The 16,677-nt window shown below is 35.8% G+C and overlaps 1 long non-coding RNA gene across 2 annotated transcripts in view; it reads right to left on the reverse strand.

The window, feature by feature from the left end:
* The window catches only part of LOC140697366 (uncharacterized), a 105,408-nt gene that overhangs the window by 4,149 nt on the left and 84,582 nt on the right, over positions 1 to 16,677 (reverse strand). Inside the window, exon 7 of one of the 2 annotated variants that reach the window (XR_012074326.1) lies at positions 13,516 to 13,617. The exons of the other annotated variant lie outside the window; for it this stretch is intronic. This is a non-coding gene — a long non-coding RNA (uncharacterized lncRNA). The remainder of the gene's footprint in view (positions 1 to 13,515; positions 13,618 to 16,677) is intronic. 2 annotated transcript variants of the gene reach the window in all.

Below are 16,677 nucleotides of genomic sequence, written 5' to 3' on the forward strand. Positions count from 1 at the left end.
AGGAAACTGCACTCCCCAAACTCTTTGCCCCACCAGGCACCTTTTCCTGCCTCATAAGGGTGCAAGCTCTTTTGCATCAGCACTCTGGCCTCCTTAAGTAGAGCACTGGGCACTACTTTCTCAGTTACATCTTACCTCCTCTCTAAATTCTTCCCCCACTGCACACACACTTCTGATTCTTTTTCCTGTTAAGTCAGGAAAACATTTCTCACTAATTCTGTCTCTATCTCTTTTTCTCGCTCCCTCTCTTCCAAGAAAACACACATATGCACACATGTATCCACACACATACAATGAGGGTAACATGTTTAAAAGCAGAGCTAGTGATGTAAGAAATCAAGAAACAGGGAAACTAACAGGAAAATAGAAAACAAAAAACTAATACTATTAGCTTCTAAAACCATGAAAGTCCCCAGATAAAGGAGCAGTGAAACAGGCACTGCTAGATCCCTTTGAGAGTTAAGCTGATACCATCCATTTGGAAAGCAATTTGGGAACTTGTGTTAAGGCTTTTTGAATTAGTCCCAAAGCTAGATTGCAATCCAAGAGAAAGTTTCTGAAGTACAGATGGAAAAACTCCATGCAAAAGCTGTTTATCATAGAATTATTTATAATAGTGCATATTTGGAAACAATATAAAAAGTCAACAATATATATTATGATCTAACCACTAAAACAATATTATGAGATGTTTTAATAATATAGAAAATGTTTTAGTTATATTATTTGGTGGAGCAATAGTATATAAAAATGTACCCCCAAAAGACCAGAAAGAAACATCTCATTTTGATACTATTCTCCAAGCTGGTTCACAATCATCCCTACCTCCACTTCTGTGTAGTCCCCTCCCACACTGTTTCAGGATCCAGCTGTTTGGTACAAGTGACGGCCTGTCTCTTTTGAGCTTGGGTTGTAAAAGGCTGTGTGATTTCTGTCTGGATCTATCTCTTAGATCACTTGCTCAGGCAAGATGCCACGTAGCAAGAGGCCTATATGGTGAGGAAGTGCTGCCTTCGGCCAGCAGCCAGGGAAGAACGGAGGGCTGCCAACAACCCAGTGAGTGAACTTGGAAGTAGACTTTTCTTTCCCAATTAGGACTTATTGAAATGACTGCAACCCTGGCCAATAACTTGATTACAACCTCGTGAGTGAATCTGAGCAAGAACCACTCGGTTAAGCCGCTCCTGGATTCCTGACCTTCAAAAACTACGAGTTAAAGAATGTTTGCTGACGTAGAGCCGCTAAGTTTAGGGGGGTGGGTAATTTGTTACACAGCCATAGATTAATAATATAAACAGGATAAGAAAGGTTATATTTAAATAGTAGAATTTCAGGTGATTATTTTTCCTTTCTACTTTTCATATTTTCAAATCCTCTGCAATGAAGATGTATTGATAATTGGGAAAAATACTTTATTAAATAACTGTTTTAAAATTTATGTTTGAAAAACAATGTCCTAAAGTACTTTTTAGAATTGCCACAAATTTGGTTCCCCCAATCAACATTCTCTAAAAAAAAACTGGGCTTATCTCAAGCACAGTACATAACTTAAATATTAAACTACATTCCGATGTTCCTTTGTACTTTATGTACTGAATAGAGTGGTATTCTACATTTTGTTAATACAAATAAACATCAGATCCACATATGTTGAGTACCTTTCATGAACTAGCAGGGTATCTGAACACCATTTACAACATTGTTTCTGAGAAAATGCATTCCAAGTTTTACACAACTCACCTTACAACGAAATCTATTTTAACTTGATATCTTCCTATACAGTTGGCCCTTCCTATATATCCTTCGGTTCCACATCCTCAGATTTAACCAACTGAGGACTGAAAATATTTCAGAAAAATTCCAGAAAGTTTCACAGAGCAAAACTTGAACTTGCCTCGCAGCTATTTACATAGCATTTACACTGTATTTACAATTATTTACATACCATTTACATCGTATTAAGTAATCCAGAGATGATTTAAAGTATACTGGAGGATGTGCATAGGTTATTTGCAAATTCTACACCATTTTATATCAGGGATTTGAACATCCTTTGATTTTGGTATCTGCGTGGGTTCCTGAAATCAATCCCCCTCAGAGACAGAGGGACAACCTTACATGCCAATAAAAAGTCGTATCAGTAAAAGACTTTTTAAGCTTTGATTACAGTGAGCAGGATAACTGTTAAGGTATTTTCAGTCTTATTCCAGGTAAATGAATAAAAGCACACTGTGAGCTGATAAAGTAAGACTAGATTCTCACTTCATATTTAATCATAAGAAACAACTACTGTCTCTTGAGCTTTTCCTAATTAGGTTATAGCACCATTACAGTAGTTGAGTAGAGAAGGTCAACACAAGTTCTAAATTAGTTTAGCAAAAATTAGCAAGTCAATAAGTATGTTTTTATCAAATTACAATAAAGATGCTAAAACAAATGGATTGCCTAATCTGTTAGTAATTATGCCTTCTGTCTTCATTAAAAAAAAAAAACCCAAATAATAATTTTGTGCTCAGTTGATTTTTTTTTAAAGTTTCTTAAATCATGAAAAAGCACAGACAGTCATTTCTGGATTTTGATAATATTTTTATGTAATCAATTTTGATTAGATCTAAATTGTCCTGTGGATTTAAACAAGCAGATAAAATAGGTACACAAAATAATTTTCATAACACAGGGATAGTAATGCAGGTATATTAATTATTTAGTTATTTTGATAATGTCCTCAAGTGACTATGAACACCAAATGCACTGTTGAGTTTACTTCAGGAAACTATTACACAGAATATTATCATTGTGTATATGATCATAAATAAATACGATCCATCCTGTAAGAATATATCATAAGTATCAGACAATTTTCTGCTAAAGCAAGATTTCATTTCCTTATCCAAAGATTCTCACATTTTCTGACTTATTTTTTGAAGTTAAAAAATCTTTTCATTACTTCTATGATCCTTTGTCCATCATGTTGTTGATTCATCTTCTATAACAATTCTCTTTTCCACCTCCTCACTAAATTCTGTGAATCAGGATCAAAGACAAAGATGTCTGAACTGGTGAAAGAAATGTATGATATTTTAACCAATTGAAGAAAACTCATTGATACCATCCATGGTTTTTTCAAATAACTAGGTCATTAAGGATCATAAATCATAAAGTATCTTTGCTAGAAAAAAATCGAGTATCTGTTAAGCAAAAATCCATGCTCATTAGTCTACAATCCTATATGCAATCAAGTTCAGGTAATTTATTTTCAGATAAGAGATATGAAAACTCTATGTTGGGACATAATGATATAGGGGAAAAGACACTAAAATGAACGACTGAAAGCATCTGACCTCTAAAATGTGGTTAGTAAGATGAGCTCTACCTCACAGATTTTAGCAGGGAAATGTGGTGAGCAAATGTAAGACTTTCAAAGGAAAGGAAGTTCATACAGCTGTTTGACTGTGAGAATTAGATAAACTATGGTCATAAAATATAGACCCTTTTACTTCCTGAATTCAGCTCAGTTCAATTCATTTCAGCAAATATTTATCAAGTCTACATTATTTGTCTGTCAATATTAACATCTTAGAATCATAATCTTTAGGTTAGACAAGGGCTTAGAGGTCACCTAATCCAAGATTCTTCCCAAGGAAGGAATTTGGGTATGGATTTTTGTTATGAAGTGATATTTCTTGGAGACTTTTTATTAAGAGTAGTCAGGAAATAGAGTCCAGAGATAGCTGGCTACCCCAGCTACACAAGCTCTTTCCAAAAATTCTTGCATGTCAATGAGTCAATGTCCTCATTGCTTTTCTTGATTGCATGTTGAACAATTTACATCTGGACATTTGTAGCCTAAATTGAAGCTGAACACAGTTAGTTAGTTAAGTATGCTTTCTGTTTGCCCCAGGCAAACCTAGACTCCCTCCTCTCAGCTTCCTAAAGGTGTTCTTCTTCCTAAAGGTTTATACTGGAGCTAATGCTTGATCCCTCTAGAATGAAGTTCCTTTAGGTGATCTTGCTTTTGCATTGCTTCCTCACTAACAGCTTTGCTTATAGCATAGGGTATATACTATGGGTGCCTTGCTTCCCAACCTTGCTTCTTAACTTTGCACTGATTATCTGAGGGCAGTCCTTAATTCTACCATAATCAAGTTCATCAAGGATTTGATGAAGGAATCATCAAAGATTCCTCTAATGTCAAGAGCTGTCTCAGCTGGAAGAGGAAAACACGTGCTGGGCACATTTGTTGGAACTGGCCTCCTGGTCCACTTCTTTTCTATGGAAGAACCTCAGGAAGTTCTTCCTTGAGAATATTCTGGGCTGCAGAGTATTGTGGGCCTTCAAATGGGTGTGTAGCTTTCCTTACTTTGCTCGTTCTAAAGCAGGGCCTTTCCCTAAGATGTTCACTGGCAGGAGGAAATCTTCTTGAGGTGGAAATACAGAACAATCAGGTACACGTGCTTCTCCACAGATAACGTAGTCAGTAAACATAAGGTGAAATCTAAGGAGCTTGTAAGAAGCATGCTGTGTGTGGAGATTTGGTGGGGCTGTCTCAGTTAAATGTTTTAGGCGAACCTGTCTTTATCATTCACAACCAGTAAACAGAATAGGTGACACTATTGTTTTGCCAGCTATGGTCAGTCTTCCCAACCCAGGGATACCAACTGTGCTATGCTATTTTATATTAAGGGACTTGAGCATCCTTGGATTTTGGTATACGCTGAGTCCTGGAACCAACCTTCCACGGATAACAAGAGACGACTGTATAAACTTAGATTTCTAAAATACACACTGAGAAAGTCATGTGAAAAGAGAGATGATTGAACATATTAGATCCTGAATATTGTTTTTTGAATAATGATATAGAAACAAAACAAAGTCACCATGAAAAATGGTTTGCTTAAATTACAGAGATTTGAGATTAGCATATAAACAGCATAAAAATTAACTGAAAAAGTATTAATCAACTGGTTTTATGTTATAATTCTTAAAATCACATAAGGAAAGTATATTACTAATACACTTTCATTTTTCTTCTCTGTATCCTGACATTTTCTATAGTAAAAATAAATCTTTCTATTTTCAGTTTTTGATTATTTATTCTGGTTTTGGAAGATTTCTGACTTTCATGTAATACATTTACTGGTGTTTAATTTATTGATGTTTAAATGATTACACAGCTAACTCTGGTAAAGCTTATTTAAAGTAACCTGGGTATTATTAGATTGGTCTTTCTTAGGCTAGGTTTAAATTGCTTCATTTATTTACAAAGAAGACATTTGAAGAATACCTAGAAAAGGGAAGATGGCTATTACTTGGAAAGAAGAACCCATCTAAACCAAAATGATAGCTTGTTGTACTAAAAATAAATTTGTGAATTGGGCTTATTTAAAACTTAAAAAAAAAAAACCTCTGTTCTTCAAACAACTGTTAGAAAGACATGAAAAGACAAGCTAAAGACTGGGAGAAAATACTGGCAAACCACATATCTGAAGAATTTTGTATCTAGAACACATAAACTACTCTCAAAACTTGAGAGTGAAAAAAGAAAGCAAACAACAATGCAGTTTTAAAAATTGACAAAAGATATGAGGAGACAACTTATCCGAGTGGATATACAAATGGCAAATAAGCACAGGAAAAGATGTTTAGCATCACTAGCTAATACACCCTTTTTAGGACTGATAAAAATGTTTAAAATAGTGGGAATGACAAATGCTGGCAAGGATGTGAAGAAACTGGATCCATCATGCATTGCTGGTGGGAATGTAAAATGGTACATACAGCCACTCTGGAGAATAATGTGGCAGTTTCTTAAAAATCTAAACTTATTACACAACCCAGTAATTGTACTACTAGACATTTATCCCAGAGAAATGAAAATTTAGGTCCACCAAAAAAAAAAACCTGTTCAAGAATTTTTGTGGGAGCTTTATTTGTAACATTCCACTTGGAACAACCAAAATATTCATCAATAACTGAATGGTCAAACAAACTGTTATATTGATACCATGGAATACATTGTAATAAACAGGAAGAACTTTTGATACACACAACAACTTGGATGGATCAAGGGCATTTTGCTGAGTGAAAAAGTCAATTTGAAAAGTCACATAGTATATGATTCCATTTTTATAACATTCTCAGAAAACCAAATTATGGAGATGGGGAACAGATTAGTAGTTCATGGTTAGGGTGGGGGCGGGCAGGGGGTGGGGAGGGTTACAGACAGTAGAGTGAGGGGAGTGGTTGTGACTATAAAGGTGTAGCACAAGGGATAATTGTTGTGACGGAATAGTTCTGTATCTTGACTGCTGTAGGGGTTATGCAAATATACATGTGATAAGACTTCACAGAATTGTATGCATGCATTGTACCAATGTCAGTTTCCTGGCTTTAGTGTTAAACTATAGTTACATAAGATGTAACTACTAAGGGAAACTCACTGTAATTTTAAAAAAACTTCCTGTAACTATATAATTATTTCAAAATAAAGTTTTAAAAAAGTAAATAGAAACAAAGAAAGCCAAGAATTAGAAGGGAAGACAGTGGATAGTAATAAAGCCAGAGGGTATAACTACTGGCACAGCCTGAAAGTCTATTTGTTTATGTTCCTGGATAGTATTTAAGAAAAAAAAAATCATCATTCCTTTATTAAACACAGCTATGCCTATTTCTTCATGTCTAAACAGATAACAGTTTAACTTTTCCTGTTCTGGAACTTCATGTGAATTGAGTCCTACAGTCTTTTGTGTCTGGCTTCTTTCACTAGCATAATGACTTTGAGGTTTGTCCTCAAAATCATGTATATCAATAGTCATTTCTTTTCATTGCTGAGTGGTATTCTATTGAACAGATATTCTACAATTTCTTAATCATGCACTTGTTGATGACTATTTGGGTTGCTTCCAATTTTTGGATGTTAGGGTTGCCTGAATTTTTTTTTTTAATTTTTCAACCGATTGTGCTTATATTACATTGTAAAAAGTAAAACGAAACACCAGCAACAGCAACAACTGTACTAATGAACCCCAAACAAAAAGAAAGCCCTTGTGTCACTTAGGAATTCTTTTGCTTTTAAGCAATAGCAGATTTAATCAACATATGGACACTTATTGTGCCTTAACGACAAATTCTGAAGATGTATACTTTCAAGGTTGGCCTAGCAGCTTAAACAGTTATAGGTGACCAGACAATTTTAACTTATTGTTCTGTCTTCCTTGGTGTGTTGGTTCTTCTCCTTATGCTTGTAACCTTATGCTTGCAAGTTGACTGCAAAAACTCCAGGCGTTATGTTCCCGTTTGCAGCAAGAAAAAGAGGGACAGGACAGTTCTAGCATGGTCTCTCCTGTGCCTTTTTATAAGAAAGAAAAGCTTCCCTGAAGCTCGCAAGCAGACTTCCCTCATGTGTCGCTTCTCTGAACTGTGCCACCACTAGCTCAAGAACAACTGGGAAAAGGGGCAAAATCCTAATGATCGGCTTCCCTGAAACAATCACATTTTATCACTTGAGACTGAGTCCATTGCCAAGCCAGACGAATCAGAGCTCCGTCAGCAGAGATCAGAGCGAATGGCTGAGAGATACGGAACTGATAGTGTTTGCCACAACACCTTCCCTTGATCCTTTTATTACTCATATATTTATATATTTTTTTCTCAGTTGAGGGTACTTCTCAACTTCTGTCATTTCAAGTATTTTTTTTTAAATGTAGTTCTTCCAATTGCAGTCCTCTAGATATATGCTATAGAATTTGTATTTGTTTGTTTTAAAAGAGACTGTAGATGAACAAAAGTCTACATTAGGGCAAAATATTATCACCAAAATAATTTTCTCTAATTGTGATACCTTGTTTATATTGAAGAGATGCTCTAGAAATACAGAGATACCATCCCAACTTCACTATGTCCCAAGAGGAAATGTTCCCAATTTTCTGTTCAACTTTCCCATACTTAGGCCAACCAGTTTTATATAAATCAAAATATTATATTTAATATGTACCAGCTGTATAAGAGGAACCTTGAATTTAAGATACGATAAGACTAAAAAGAAAAGCTTTTATCACAACTTCCTACGTACATTTTCATCAACTCATATGGTACACATCTGGGTCTTTGATAGCTATGTGTTAAAAAAAATCTAATAGATTCAAAATTAACTTTAAAATCCTGTGTTTTTCATCTATTCAATCATTTTAAAAGGTAAGTATTATTAGCATAATCATAAAGCTATCTATGAAAGTAATTTGAAGACAGTGATAAATGTACATTTTTAGACTCTAAATGTTCTACTTTAAAGAATAATAATCTCATTGAAAAATAAAACAAAAAGAAACTAGTAATTGTTGAGCACTTAAAATATTCCAAGCAGTAAGCTTGGTGCTTTGTACACTGCCTTTACTTTAGTCTTCTCCAAATATCTGTGAAATAGATCTTATTTGCTGTCTCCAGATGAGAAAACTAATAAGGCTCAGAGAAGTTAAGTAATTTGTCCTAGGTCATATTAAAAAATATATATAGTTCTGTGGATTTATTATCCAGATTTTTTTAAATTAATGAAGGACAAACCACCAACCAACTAAACATCCCAGAGAAGCCATATCAATGCAAACACCTTGATAATAATGCAAACACCTTTATTTATGTTGGACAAATTGAAAATAGAATTTAGGAAATCCAGGAAAACATGAAATTTAAATGGGGACTATGTCTCCCACTTTATCATAATTGCCACCGGTAGCAAGCAGTTTCTAATCATCTAATGTCTAGCAATGTTCAATTCCATTCCACCAAAGGCACATGCCAGGTAAATTCAGAATGGTTTAATTGAAGAAGATTTGTTGAACAACCAGGCAGTTTAAATGAGCAGGATAAACACAGAATACTAGAAAAGCAAGGTAAAAAATTTACTAGACTGTGAATGCAGTGAAAATGTAAAACAAACCTAAAACAAAAATGTCATACAATTTGGGCAGAGAAGGCACTTGAAGAATCATCAAAGGATTTAACCCCAGTGAATGTTATGAGACACTGTCAGGTAAAAAGGAACTGTGATAAAAGAATAGACAATAAAGTGAGAAAAAGGGTGAGGGGGAGTGAGAGTATATGCTGAAAGAGAGAAAAAAAAAGAATAAAGGGACAGGGCTGTGTGTATAATAATGGAAAAATGAGGCTCTTTCCTTACAGATGGTGATCAGTGGCTAGAGCCTTGAATACAAAGAAAAGAAGTGTGATGATGCAATTATAAAAGACAGTTAATGAATAGACAAGAAAAGCATTACCATGGTCGGAGTAACAGGAGGACAAAGCCACCTGGGAGGGGGCCTTTAGGCCAAGTGCATAGCCAAGGAGCAGGTCTGTGCTGGGCAGACTAAACTGCTCTGAGGCAGAAGTCAGTGTGTGTGTGTGTGTGTGTGTGTGTGTGTGTGTGTGTGTGTGTGTATGTCTTTTGGGATGGGGGATGTAGGTGTCAAGGAATAAGAGAAACAGAACATGTTTTCCTGGAACTTCAATTTTATTGTCTTGTAAAAAATTGAAAAATTACTGCTAATTATCCTACGATGCAGAATATCAAATTCACAAGAATTTCTAGGATAAATTATTTTCCCAAATTTATTGAGCTATTAGCATATACTATTGTGTAAGTTTAAAGTGTACAATGTGTTGATTTGATATATTTTACATATCAAATGCTTAACTATAGTAGGATTGGTTCACACTTCCACCATCTCACATAATCAGCATTTCTTTTTGTGGTAAGAATACTTAAGATTTACTCTCTTCATGACTTTCAAATATGTAATACAGTATTATTAACTATATAGTTCATGCTGAACATTAGATCCTCATGACTTCTTTATTTTATAACTGGCAGTTTGATCCCCTTGACCTGTTTCACTCACCCCCTCCCCATTGGCAACCAGTCTGTTCTCCGTATCTATAACCTTTTTAAAAACTTTTCAGATTCTATATACAAATGAGATCATATATATTTGTCTTTCTTTGACTTATTTCACTTAGTATAATGACCTCAAGGTCCATCCATGTTGTCATAAATGGCAAGATTTCATTCTTTTTTATGGCTAATAGACACACACACACACACACACATTTTCTTTATCCATTCATCCACTGACAGACACTTAGGTTGTTTCCACATCTTGGCTATTGTAAATAATGCTGCAGTGAACACTGGGGTGAGTGTATCTTTTTGAGTTCGTGTTACATATTCCCTGGGTGCCCAGCTCTTTGTTCTTTGCCTCACTGGTATGGAATATGCTCAGACAAGCTGTTTCCCAGCCTTGCTGACTCTAGGGCAACAGAATTTTTATGCCATTTTTTAAAAGTCAGGTCTACAGTCCAGATACCCCCATATAAATGCCTAGATGGGATCTTTCACTCAGAGTTTTATGTAAGAAACATGTAAGAAAATGTCTGTTCAACACCACTGATCCCACAATATTGCATGAAAATTTTACACATTTAAAAAATATAGAAATTTATAAACAACAAAAAAAATAAAGAATTCCAAGAAGTTAAGGTCAGCTATACAGTTAGAGGACACTACCCTCATTTATGACACCAATTACAAGATCAGGAGGTTCCCAAAACTACTCTGTTTTGATAGTTCACTAGAAGTACTCACAGAACTCATTGAAAACTATTACAATTACAGTTTATCACCGGAAAAGGATCTGGATTAATAGGATTAAAATCAGCCAAAGGAAGAGTCACATAGAGCGGAGTCCAGGAAGTTTCCAACATGAAGCTTGCATTTTTATGTCCTCGCAGAGTCAGAATGTGTTACTTTCTCAACATTGATGTGTGACAACATGCATGAAGTATTGCCAACCGGGAAAGCTCAGCCAAGTTTGGGTATTCAAAATTTTTATTGGGACTTTATTCTGTAAGTATGATAGCTTGATTATTTCCCACATGGTTAAGCTCAGTCTCCAGGTTGACCAATACTGTGTGACTCAAAGTCCTCACCCTAAGTTACACTGCTGGTCTTCCTGCATGGCGAGCCCATACCTTAGGACAGTTGAGCGTGACTGGCCACACCATGAGTCCAGTGTGGCCAGTCCCCACACTCAACAAGGACACTTCTATCAGGGATGACAGCGATTATTTCCTAGAAACTGAAAGCAAAGTCTGGACCTCTCTTTGGGCAAGACCTAATTCTTTACTACACAGATCACAACCAGCCTTTGACCAAGGCTCTCCTACAGCAAAATAATCAAGTTTACCTGAGCATCTCCATTTAATACAGTATTCATGACAGATGTAGCAATAGTATTATTATAAGTATGCCTAACATTTGGAGAAGACAGTAGAGGGATAGGAATAGATTTTAAGAAGAAAACTAATCCATCCTATAAAGCCATCACATTCAGTCTCATATTTTTGTCTTTTGATCCACCACTATTTGTATCTTGTGACAAATTTGTATAGAACTATTTAGCATAGAGATAAGCGGATGGTAAGCCAGATGTAGTTCCTTCTCAGGCCAGTCATTTCCCACCAATATTATATCCTGAGGAGGTTCTAACTTAGTTTCCTAAAACATTTGACCATAAATATCATATTATAATCTTATCAACAGTGCCAGTGTTAAAACATATCACAGTATGGTAGAAGATATAACCCTGAAAAAAAATAGCTAAAAGATACTGACATATTACTAGAGTGTCAGTCATTAACAATCAGTTCAGTAAATCATCATATTATATGACCAAAATATCTCCCAGAGGATGCAACTCTGGTTGGCAGGCTTTGCGTCAACTTGTAAAACTCCAAAAGCAGGAGTAGCCTCACTCTTTCAGGTACGTGGCATAACTAAACTAAGAGACAGGGTCATCTCTTGCTATGGGTCTCTTGAGGAGGCAATCTAGCACTGGATTTTCCTCACTGCAAAACCCGTTTATTCTCTCTTTTACCGTTAGCTACTCTTCCTCCTTCTCTACATTTACACCTAAACCTTTTCACCTCTGTGCCAGCCCAGATTGCAGTAGCAATACTAGTCAACCAGGTGCCTCCTGTTCAGCCCGCTTCTGCTCACAGAGATTAGAGCTGCACAGTACAGAACTAGTGAGCTATCCTGACCACTAGGCAACACAGCCACACTGACTGTCAACGCACTTTTGCCAGATGAGATGAAGGCGCATGTCACCCTAGCAGACCCTAGGAATTCTGATGTAAACTTTAAAAGATATAGTTCCAGTTTCTTACCTGCTGGTTCCAATCACCTTCCCAGCTTGGAAGGGAATTCTTCTGACAGGCATTGTCTCTAATGCCTACCTTTAATTCCCATTGTCAGAAAATGTCTCATCCTACCAGTGGAAGGAGCTGAAAATGGATCATCATTTTCTGAGAGACTAGATACTTCTTGGGTAACACTGTTCAACTTCCCCTAAGCAACAGCGTCTCCAGTCACAAAATTTACTATGGATTACCTAAAATTGTAGCACGGTGGTTCTCAAATTTTGTCAGATGACATATACTTCAATTTTTAAAAAATCATCTGGAGAGATTCTGATTCAGTGAGTCTGCAGAGCAAACAGGGAGCTTCCATGTCTAACTTCCCAGGGGTTGCTCATGCTACTGGTCTGCAAACCACCCCTTAAGAATAATTGTTAAAGCCCATGGTTTTAGAAATCATGTTTATTTGTTTCCCTTCTGGAAGGTAAGCTTTTCAGTTGCAGGAACAGTTTTATTCATCAATACGTTCCCATGACCTCATACATCACTTAGTTAACAATCAATAAGCATTTGTTGATTGAATGAATGGTAATGTTGTTTCTAGCTTTGCGATACTGATACTGCTTCTATTGGTGAAACCACCTGCATATTTGAGGATGGTGATATGACTTTATTTTTCATACATGAAGTGTTAGCATTTTAATATATAAATATTAATAAAACATTACTTATTATTCTTTAATAATTTCAGCATGATATATTGCTAACAGTCTCTGCAGAAATATTTTTTACTCAATCACTATATATATGTGTGTGTGTGTGTGTGTGTCCACGTGCTGGGTTTAGAAGAATACTATTTTTCTTTTATTATACGTGAATTGATGGTATAAAATTGCTACATGAAATATTTGGCAGCTGTATACCTTGCAGGCAAAATTAATGAAAAAGAAAAATTTATAGAATCTAGGCTAATTTGAAAGTGTGATGAAACATGTCCTCACAAATTGAAGTTTGGCGAATAGTCAAAAGTACAAAAATCCACTGATAGTCTTTCTGAAGATTTCCCCCTATTCTGTCTTCTGCTCATTAATTGTTAAATTAATATTCATTTAGGTTCTAGTTGGCCTCTTTAATGCCAGGTTCCCAAACTCAAGTGGAACTAAAGGCAAACTACCTTAATTTTTCCTCTTTTACATCACTCTTAAAGTTTTTAAATCAGCACTATTAATTTTAAGAAATTAGCAAACCAAGTTACCCTGGGCCATGATTTAGTCCAATCTCATTAGCTAAGTGACGCCCAACCACAGTGTCACCCGTCTTACTTACAGTGTGTAATTAAGAGGCCAACGAAGGAAGCAGTGTGGTTGAAGCTACGGCAGAACTTACACGTGTAACAATGAGAAACTGCAGCAACTCGGATTACTTAACCTTGCGAAAGAGAAAGCAAGTAAATAAAATTAATGCTACAAAAGACATAGCCAAAGCTGACAAGTTTCTTCCTTGAACTAGTCCAATGACCCATCGAAGAAGAGTCACTGAATGGTATTAATGGCATATAAATTTAAAAGCAATAAAATGAGATACTTCACCATCCAGCACAAAAGTCAAACTATGAAATTCTTAACCACTGAACATAGTGTTAAATTCCAGTTAGATTTTTTTAATGACTTAAAAAATTTAATTTTATTGTGAGTGAAAAACTCACAGTGGACTTAAAACTAAGATTTAAGGGCGTATGTTAAATTTTGTCAGCTGAAAAGAACCACTTACTCAACGGAAGACACATGGCTTTTTGATAATTTTACATAATATGGAAATGCCAGGCATTACTTATAGATAAAAATAGTGGGAAATGTGAAATGTCCTGTTTGTGTCCCGTTGGAGGAGATATTTACAAAATGAGTCAAAACAAAAATCCCTGTTATAACAAAAGGTTTTTTTCATTCTTGCTGAGACTAAAATATTAAACTTGATTTCACTAGGGAATTGCAACTTTAGAAAATGAAAACCACACCAGAATTGGAAAGGTGTTTTGCAATCTGGTCCTAGTCAAAGCTATGAACTAGGTGCAGCGTTCCTTTGAGGCTAGCCCTCTCCCCTCTGCTGTCTAACACAGTACTCTCATTCTATTTCAGGGTTGCCCACTTACGGAACAGGCTTCCAAATCTTGCAGGGTCCAGATCTCTAATAGGTGATGATTTGCTAATCCTGTGAAGTAAACTGTGCTGATGTGTGTCGTTCCTAATAATTGGGTAGGGTGCTGGAGACTACGACTTCCTAATTCAGTTAGTGAGAATTGCCGTCTCTTAGGGTTATAGGAGATCTTAGAGGTTACTTTCCACATCGTGCGAGAATCCCACGGAAGGTTCCTCTTCAGCAACAGTTCCTGTGACGGGAAGTCCTCCACTTCACCAGGTGGGGAAGTTTTAGACATTAAAAGGTATGATTTATATTAAGCTAAAAATCAAGAGGAATCAGGATCCAGAGGAAAGAATATTTGCTATGGAGAAGATCCAAGGCTAAATTCCAGCCTCCCTTACTCACTATCTGTATGAATCTGAGCATGTTTTGTTTTTTTAAACTTCACTGACTTCAGTGCCATGATAAAGAGGAATAAAAGGAAAACCTCAAAGAATCATGACAATCTTAATTGCTAAATATTTTTAAGACAGCATATAGTGCTGAAGGTACATCGTGATGATCCAATAAATCATGTACTAATTCTATCTTTTCTCTCATTATTCCTAGTCTAGTTCTTCCTATATGAAACATAAAATTGTTCTGTTCCTTTTATCTCATGACAACTTTCAAAATATCTAAACCTAAGTATCATACTTCTCCTTTTACCACTTGCTTTTTCAGCCTAAATATTACCATTTCTCTGGGCCATTTCTTGTATGGCATGTTCTTCCAATCCCTTCCTATCCTTTTTTTGTGTGTATATTGCACTCTACTTTGTAAGTATCTTTATGGAACTGTGGTGCCTGTAATTGAGGATAGTTCTCTAGAGATGGGTTATATAAAATAATTTTTAAGATGTTTATTCGTGTTTGTTCTCCATTCCCTACACCATCTTATCTTTCTCAGTCCCCTTCCCCTGCTTCATAGCATCTTATCATTATTGGAAATATTTTCTTCATTAATGAGCTGGCTAATTAATTCAACAGGTATATGTTTGCTTATTATTTCTCCCTCTTATTTGGACATAAGTTACATTACGGCCGGAATCCAGTCTGTTTTGCTTACGCTCTTATAAAGGCACTTAGTACACTCTTTGGCATATAAAAGATGCTAATGATTACTTGATAGACAATGAATTCAAAAGCACCTTGAGAAATTGAGGTAGAGATGATGATAACTGCATAGCACAGAGGTACTAACTCACAAGTCTTTCATAAAAAAGTAATGGCTTAGAATTTTAAATTTGTTTTTTAAGGGTAAAAATGTACATATGATAGGGAAAAGAGAACAATGGAAGGAAGTGGACATATCTATCCTTGATGCCACTGATCACGCCTTCCTTTGGGTTAGACTACAAGGGGCTGCTCTCCAGGCATAGAGACTAGTCTCTACCCAGAGACAGAGGAATTCCCTCTGCACACAGAGCAGCAAACTTGCCCAGGACTGAGGGGACCCTCCTCCGCCCAATGCCAGCTTTGGCTGGCAGATAAAGGGGAAATTTCTGGGTCCTGACACCCCTTGGGTAAGCAGTTGTGGCCATATGTCCTTTGTGAAATGAAGATTTCAGTAAAAAATATAGTAGAAAAGTACTTTACAATTTAACAAGGAAATTGTTCAAGGTACTGTTTAAGGGGCTAATTTAGTATATAATAGTCTATGAAATTTAAACTGTTAAAATCATTTTTTGGTATCTCATTTTAAAGTGAGTGTCAGGCTTAAAATATTACACTGACTCTGAAAATGTCTAATTCAAATGTCTTTAGTTGCAGCTGGTATGAGTCTGCTCTTTTTCTGCACATAGAAATAGAAGCTTCTAATAGACACAAAATGTTATGATAACTCACAGAGAAAGAAATGTGACAATAAGAGTGTATATGTCCATGAATGACTGAAAAATTGTGCCGAACACTAGAATTTGACACGACATTGTAAAATGATTATAAATCAATAAAAAATGTTAAAAAAAAGAAAGAAATAGGAGCTTCTACCAAATAATATTTCACCATACATAAAAACAATTTGTGTCACAACAAACCCCCAAGGGGTGGTTCTAAACTATTGAGAGAAAAATGTATTTTTGAAAGGAAACATCTGAAGATACTTTATTTTTCACTGCTATTTTGCAAATGAAGTGGGCTTGGTGATTCATTGACTGAAATGAAGAAAGCAAAAGGTTAACTTTCAATTTTTAAAAACCTGTGTCAAATTTTTCTATGCTTAAGGAATAGTTAGTTCAGGGGTAGTCGAAGTCTAAGGGCTTTGGAAGAAATCGAGCTGAGAACCTCAGGCCATCTTAAGGCAAATGGA

The sequence above is a fragment of the Vicugna pacos genome, chromosome 7, assembly GCF_048564905.1.
Source record: "Vicugna pacos chromosome 7, VicPac4, whole genome shotgun sequence".
In the NCBI taxonomy this organism is placed as follows: Eukaryota; Metazoa; Chordata; class Mammalia; order Artiodactyla; family Camelidae; genus Vicugna; species Vicugna pacos.